The sequence below is a fragment of the Heloderma suspectum genome, chromosome 17, assembly GCF_057233095.1.
Source record: "Heloderma suspectum isolate Gila_16-S chromosome 17, 16-S_ref, whole genome shotgun sequence".
Taxonomy (NCBI): Eukaryota; Metazoa; Chordata; class Lepidosauria; order Squamata; family Helodermatidae; genus Heloderma; species Heloderma suspectum.
Window position 1 is genome coordinate 11,171,621 of NC_139474.1, and position 7,988 is coordinate 11,179,608.

The window sequence follows — 7,988 nt, forward strand, 5'->3', positions numbered from 1 at the left end:
ATGACTGAACGACTGAACAACAACAACAGAAGCATAGCTTCCAAATCACGGGAAGTACTAGTTCCCCCCTACTCAGCACTGGTTAGGCCTCATCTGGAGTACTGTGTCCAGTTCTGGGCACCACACTAAGGAGGATGCAGACAAACTGGAGAGAGTTCAGAGGAGAGCCACAAAGATGATCAGGGGACTGGCAACAAAGCCCTATGGAGAGAGACTGAAAGAACTGGGCATGTTTAGCCTTGAGAAGAGGAGACTGAGGGGAGATAGGATAGTGCTCTTCAAGTACTTGAAAGGTTGTCACAGAGAGGAAGGCCAGGATCTCTTCTTGATCATCTCAGAGTGCAGGACACGAAATAATGGGCTCAAGTTAAAAGAAGCCAGATTCCGGCTGAACTTCAGGAAAAACTTCCTGACTGTTAGAGCAAAACGACAATGGAACCAATTATCTATGGTGGTGGTGGGCTCTCCCACACTGGAGGCATTCAAGATGAGGCTGGACATCCATCTGTCAGGGATGCTTTGATTTGGATCCCTCCATTGAGCCAAGGGGTTCGACTTGATGGTCTTATAGGCCCCTTCCAACCCTACTATTCTATGATTCTATAATCGAATTACCATCTTAAGTTGTTTTGTCCTAATCCTCTGAAATTACACACCCTTTGTTTCTTTAGGTTGCATTAAGCTTGGTAGTTCCTGATCTGACCGGTTAGTGTGATCCACCTTCAAAACACCTGCCACCAGTTGTACTTTTGTGTGTGGTGTATGTTTTTTCTGTTTCATGGTCCAGCATTTGAAAGTATTCTAATTTTGATGGCACACTTTGTTTACATACTAGATGACACTCCAGGTGGGAAAATGTAAAGGGGAGAAACAGGCCTGATCTAGTATTAGCATGGGGAGGATGGCTTTGTATGTGACACAGGCTATGGTACGTTTCTTTTAAAGCTTATATAATGCCCTGTATCAACTGACTTCCTGGTAGTTTGTAATTGCATAGAAACACTAAAAAAAACATGCATTCACTAAAATTGCAATAAAAAATAATGCAAATTGGAAACAACCAAAGTTAAGAGACAGACTCTATTTCCCCTTAAAGACTAACACATTTATTACGGCATAAGCTTTCGTAAACTGCAGCACTTCATCAGATACATGAAGTTTTCTCCTGAGTTACAGGTATATATATATGCATGGCTTTGCCTGTGTGTGCGCGCGCAATTGTAAAATGAAATGCAGAAAATACAGACAGTAACAATCACATTATTAACAGTTGTTGCTGACATCACAATCATCGTGGCACTGGGTAAGCCAATTAACACAAGACTCCTTGTTTTTTGTTTTATTTGTTGCCACAGACTAACACAGCAGCTTTTTTGGACATTTTGTTTTCCCTGTTAGACATCTTGCAAACCTATTACGTTTCCCTTCAGAGTTAAAAAAGAGTTTTGCGTCTATTCTGCCAACGGGGTGTGAAGGAAAATGGGGATTTGTGTCCCTTTCTCGAGGGAGTTTGGAGCCTCCTGTCACAGTAGACAAATGGAACAGGAAAAGAGGGTGAGGTAATGCTTTCCCAGTGAGACTGCGCAGCCCATGTGCGTACATACACCAGGAGGGAGAGCTGTATGTGACCTGACGGTCACTGCTGGAACTGAACCACTAGGTGGCTTCCCCTTGAGCCGGATGGTAAAAGGATTCCTCAACTTGAAATCTTACAAAATTCTGCTGTGGTAGGGAAAGATAGCAGAGGAGGTGCAGAAATCTTGAGCGGGCAGTGTGGCATACATAAGAATAGCGAGCAAAATAACTTGACCGTAATGCTATTCCCCCAACCCATCCCACTTGAAAAAAATGCATATCCTTTGCCCTGTGAGATAAGAACATACATAAGAGATGTGCTTGATCAGACCAGAGGCCAGCCTAGTCCAGCATTCAGTGGCCAAACAGATGCCCCAGAGGGGAGGCCCACAAGCAGAGCATGAGCGCAGCAGCAGCCTCCCACCCATGTTCCCCACCAACTTGTATCGAGAGGCATACTGCCTCCCATGTTGGAGGTAATATACCACCATCATGACTAGTAGCCACTGATAGCCTTGCCCTCCACGAATGTGTCTAATCCCCCTTTAAAGCTGTCCAAGTAGGCAATCATCACTACATCATTTAGCAAATTCTGTAATTCAACCATCTGTAGTGGGAAGTACATCCTGTCTTTCTTAAATCTCCCACCATTCAGCTTCATGGGATGATCCAAAGCCCTGCTATTTTGAGAGAGGGAGGAAAACGTCTCCCCTCTTCACTTTCTCCACAGCATACATAATTTTATTCACCACTATCATGTCTCTCCCCACCCCCCATTACTTGTCTTTTTTCTCAGCTAAAAAGCCCCAAATGTAGTCTTTCCTCAGAGGGGAGTTGCTCCAGTCCCTTGATCATTTTGGTTGCCCTTTTCTGCACCTTCTCAGGCGCCACAATACCCGTTTTGGGGTGTGAGGACCAGATCTGTGGGGAGTACTCCAGGTGTCATTGCACCATAAGAGTTGTATAAGGGCATTACAGTGTTGGCAGTTTTATTTTTTATTCCATTTCTAATGATACCCAGCATGGAATTTGCTTTTTTCACAGCAGCCTCACACTGGGTTGACAGTTTCATCATGCCGTCCACTGCCGACCTAAGTTCCCTTTCCTCATCAGCTGAGACTCTCAGTGAACATGTGAAGTTAAGTTTTTTTTTTGTCCTGATATGCATCACTTTACAATTGCGTACATTTAAACCATGTTTTCCATTTTAATGCCCTTTACCCCATTTTGGAGAGATACTTTTGGAGCTCTTCCCTGTCCCTTTTTGTTTTAACTGCCTGGAATCATTTGGTGTTGCGTATCCATTCTTGACTCTAATGTTTCCCCAGCAATTAAATGGAAGAATGATAAGGGTGGAATGGACTGTCCCACTTCAAAGTGCAGGAGGGGAATATCTAGCGCAGTATTGGCTCTTCTGAGGGGCAGTGACTCCAGCATTTCAGGCAAAGAAGGCTCTTTCCCATCACCTGTTACCTACCTGATCCTTCTAACAAGATGAGGGGGATTGAACCCAGGTCCTTCTGCATGTAAAGTAGGTGCTCCACCCCTGTGCAACGGCTGCTTCTTTAGCATACACCCATGTCTTTTCATAAAGTACAGTGTACTTTAAAAGTAAAGTGCCTTGCTTTGTGTAAAGTGCCTTGTGTTGCCAGTATGCTTCCTTTGTTCTTCATGGTCCGTGTACTTCACACATGTGGGCTCTGCGCCTGCCCACTCCCCACTGAAATAGAGATGAGTGTCCTGACCTTGAGTATCCCGGAGCAGAGGTCAGCAGCCTGATGCCCTCCAGATGTGTTGGGCTACAACGCCCATCAACCCTAGCCAGCATAGCCAGTGGTCAGGGATGACAGGAGTCGTGCCCTCCAGAAGGTTTGGACCACTAGGTTGCCCATGCCTGCCCCACAGAGCAACGGACCTTCTGGATGTGGCAAGAACCAATCTTGGGGCGACACCCTGTCATTCATTAACTGACAATACCAAGAGCCCTGTGTGTCTTCTGGTCAACCGGCCACCCGTCAAGGACCTACAACCCCCTTTTCCCCAGAAACCATCCCTGGTGCCTCTTCCCAAGTTTTTTGTGCACTTTTGAGAGCAATCTTGCTGCTTTTCCCAAGTCCCTCTTGAAACTCTCAGCTGGGTGTCTCATGGGTGTCTTTGTGCCTCATGACCCTGCGTTCCTGCTGGTGGATGCCCTACTGTGGCCTGGGAATCGCCTGATCTCTGCATTTTGGATTAGGTAACTATCCCCCTTTCTCTCTTGCACACCTTCTTTGTCTTTATCTCCCTCATTTCCCTCCCTCAACAATGTCTGGAGGGCCGTAGGTTCCCCAGCCTTGTGGTAAGGTATGCAAGGTATGTATGTACTGTACCACTGAGCTGTGACACTTGAATAATGAAGCTGCGTGTGGCATTTTTTTTGCAGTATCAAAATCAATTCCGTGCTTAGTAACTAAATTTAAAGTGACTCCATCTTTATTTGAACGCTCAATGTGCGTTAAAACAATTTTGACATTACAGATAGCATTACATATTTGTTAGGATAGCATTACAGCATTATGCAGTTAGTTGTACACGGTTCAAGTTAAATTTTTTTCTTATACTTTTTTTGTTGTTGTTTTGACACAAAGTTGTAACTTGTCCAAGTTTTTGTTTGTTTGTTTTTAATTTTACAATAGACACAAGGTGAAAAGAAAAGGAGAAAGGAAAAAAAACTCAACCAAAAATGACCCACATCTGGGAGATTTCACGGTGAGGCAGCTGTCACGAATGATCAGTTTTACACATATATATCTATATATATTTTAAAAAAGTTATCTGACCCTCTTTTTTTCCCATTATTCCTGAGGAGTAATGGTACTGTTCACATATGCCCAATAAGCCTGGGATGGAGAAACTCTGGCCCTTCAGGTGTTGCTGGATTACAACTCCCATCATCCCTGGCTATGCCAGTGGGGGCTAACAGGAGTTGGAATCCAAACTGCCTGGAGAGCCACAGGTTTTCCACCCCTGCAATAAGCCTAAGTCTATTTAACCCTGAGCATGTTTCCTTGACGACAACATTATATTTTTTTTCTTTATGGTTGGAGGAAGGAGAGATGATGTAGCCTTTAGAAAGGTGTGTTATATTTGCACTGAAAAGTAAAAAAGGGAAAGTTCGTAAGGTTTTGATTTGATAGAAGCTAAACCCTAATCATCAGGAGAGACAAGATGGCACCCCTCAGATTCCACTGGCAGTTGAATCCTACTTTGGTGCCAGCAATAAGACAACATCTCCTGAGGGCAGCAGGTTAACCTAGGGGGTGCAGGACAGGCCACATGACACATCTCTGTCCTCCAAAACCTTGCCACCACTCACTAAAACCCCCCATCCATACCCCCCCTTAGCATCACCTGCCTGTGGCAGACACCTCACTTTGTCTAATGACAGGGCTGGTCCTAGAGAGAGCGAAAGAGTTTGGATCTAAGGATCATGGCTGACGTAAAGCAGCCTTTCCCGTCCAGATGTTTTGGACTTCAACTCCTAGCAGGCCTTGCCAGCATGGCCAGTGTCAGGAATGTTGGGAGTTGTAGTCCAGCAACATTCTGGAAGGCACCAGGTTGGGGAAGGCTGACCTGAGGGCATGAAGTGCAGAGATGATAGGCTTGAATTCTGGCTTTAGCACAAGCCTGGCCAGGAAGAGATCATAATTCTTCCGTTCAGAAATGAAGGCCAGGTCACATGCAGTGCAGTGTCTAGTCACCAGTGTGGCTTTCTGTGTGGCTTCGTTGATTTCCTTGGCAGCTGAATCTCCTAACGGGCTGATATTTTGAGGTCAGCAAGGGCTGGAGATACTCCAGGAAATAAAGTCAGCCTACTCACTTGAGGGAATGATAGTAAAGGCAAAACTGAAGTACTTTGGCCACATAATGAGAAGACAGGACACCCTGGAGAAGATGCTGATGCTAGGGAAAGTGGAAGGAAGAGGGGCCCACCAAGGGCAAGGTGGATGGATGATATTCTGGAGGTGATGGACTCGACCTTGGGGGAGCTGAGGGTGGCGACAGCCCACAGGAAGCTCTGGCGTGGGCTGGTCCATGAAGTCACGAAGAGTCAGAAGTGACTGAATGAATAAACAAGGGCTGGAGGGCCAGCAGTGTTGGTTCTAACCACTGACTCTCAGTGGCTGAGAGGCCAGCAAAGGGCTCTTTAAGCCCCGCCTTCCCAGTGTGAACAGCAATGGAGCCCTTTGGAAGAGCTGTCTTCTCACGTCCCTTGGGCTTGGGAGGGGAAGTCAGTGGCTGACAAGAGCCTCTCCTGCTGTTCACGCTTTATCTCCCGTCATCCCTGACTGCTGGCTGGGGCTGATGAGAGTTGGAGTCTGCGAGAAAAGGGCTACAATCCCAATGTCCTTTGGCCTAGAACATACAGAAAATGGCTGAGGCGCAGAATAAAGAGGGGTGTGTGCGGGGACGGAACCTCTTTGAGCGCTAGGTCCACCAGTCGCCTGCTCAAGAGGTATAACCAGTGTCGGAAACAAAATGCTTGGCCCTTGTTCTGTGCCATCGTGGTGAGCGTGGGCTGCCCTCTGTTCAGTGTCAGTGCAGGCTGTGGATCTTTGTTGTTCCTGGACAAGACTCCACGACCTGGTTTGAATGTAATGTCTATCCATGGGTTGTTTTAACCAAGGGTAGTCGTGACTGCACACGTGTGCCGCCTCCAACAACTTACCTGCTTCTGCTTTCCTTCCTAGGTTGTTTCCGTGATATGCGAACCTGGAAATCTGGGTTGTCAAGGGAGGAACAACCCAGAGTTTTAACCGAACAACAAACCAGGGGTTGAAGCTCTGGGTTGTTCCTCTCTAACCCAGAGTGCCAGGTTTGTTAATCAGCGTGAACAATCCAGGAATGGGTTCTTGGGTTGTTTAGCAAAGTGGAAGTGGGCGAGTCACAACGACCTATGGCTAAAACAACCTATGGGTAGTTGTTACATCCAAATCAGGCCCATGTGTGCATTGTTAGAGTGTGTGCAGAACACTGGGTGGGGACACCCCATCACCAGCTTTGGCACACCTCTCTGTATGACACGCTTCTCCTGTGGAATTGAAACTTGTAATAAATGCCCTGGCAAAACAACATGGGCTATTTCAGATGATAATCCAGGAAACTGCTTTGAATAGCATTAAGGAAAGCAACTGAAGGGCAATCTTTTCTGATGTTTTTGGGGGGTGGCGCAGGGTGCCTTGAGGGTAAACGATTCCTAAGGCAACAACACAAAGGACTTGAGTTCGCCACTTAAACTGTTACGGCACGTCCCCGGTGAAGACACTCCTTCCGCATCTCAGGTTGATCCCTCTCAAGCGGGAGATGGGTAACTGGTTTTTAAGAGAGCTGGAAGTGGGTTGAAAGAGGCATCTCTCGCTATGGTGGGTGCCGACGCTTTTGCCCTGCTGACTTCTCTGGCCGCAGGGGTTTTTGCATGTTTGGGAAGCTTTGCAAAGAAACCTGGCGCTCGTTCGACCAGATGCAAAACTGAAGAGTGTCTGCATTCTGGAAAAAACGAACCTGCCCTCCAGGAGTGGGGAAACCTATGGCTTTCCATGTGCGGTCCCCATCAGCCCCGGCCAGCACAGCCACTGGTCAGGGATGATGGGAGTTGTAGTCCAACAGCATCTGGAGGGCTACAGGTTTCCCCACCTCTGCTATAGTCTGTTTCTGGCCTCAGAAAAAAAACAAGCCTGGTAGGAAACATAATCTTTCCAATAGCCACGTCTGGGGCACGTGAGCGGGGGCTAAGTTTCCAGTGGCCAACTCCTCCGCACAAAGGAAGAAAACAAACCTTCCCCCAAGCTGCTGTTTTCTGTTTGGGAAGGAGTCCGAGCCCTGCCTGTCCATCTCTTCCTGCAGCAAAGGTGCCTTCCCACTACTGAAATTATTTCTCCTAGTTTTTGTTTTAACATATGATATGGTATTTACATGATGCAGGGCTCAGGATGAGGACCAGATAAGTGGGGATGTGACTTAGTGAATACTGAAACACCTGTGGGCTTCCTGCACATCTCTCCCCTAACCTCAGGTCTGTGTTGCTTCGCTGACAGCTGCTGACTTGCAAAAGAGGCAGGGGCAATGGCTTTCCTCTGGCCCATTTTCTGTTGACGGGGAAGGTGCAAGCTTCTGGATCGCATGGGGCTCTTCAGCAGGCAGTCATTCTGCCTGGTGATGGCTTCTGTGTTATCTTGAAAGCTTGCACACCATTCCCAATCAAATTTGGTCCAGAGGGCCATTCCAGGCACAGGATGCACTGTAAATCAAGGATATCTGCGTCCGAACTCTTGTCTACACATAGATCACCAGTGCATATTTTTTTATAGACTTGATAGGCTTAGCTGTGATTGCTGTGTAATTGCCCAGGCTCCAATTAATAATAAACAAGAATA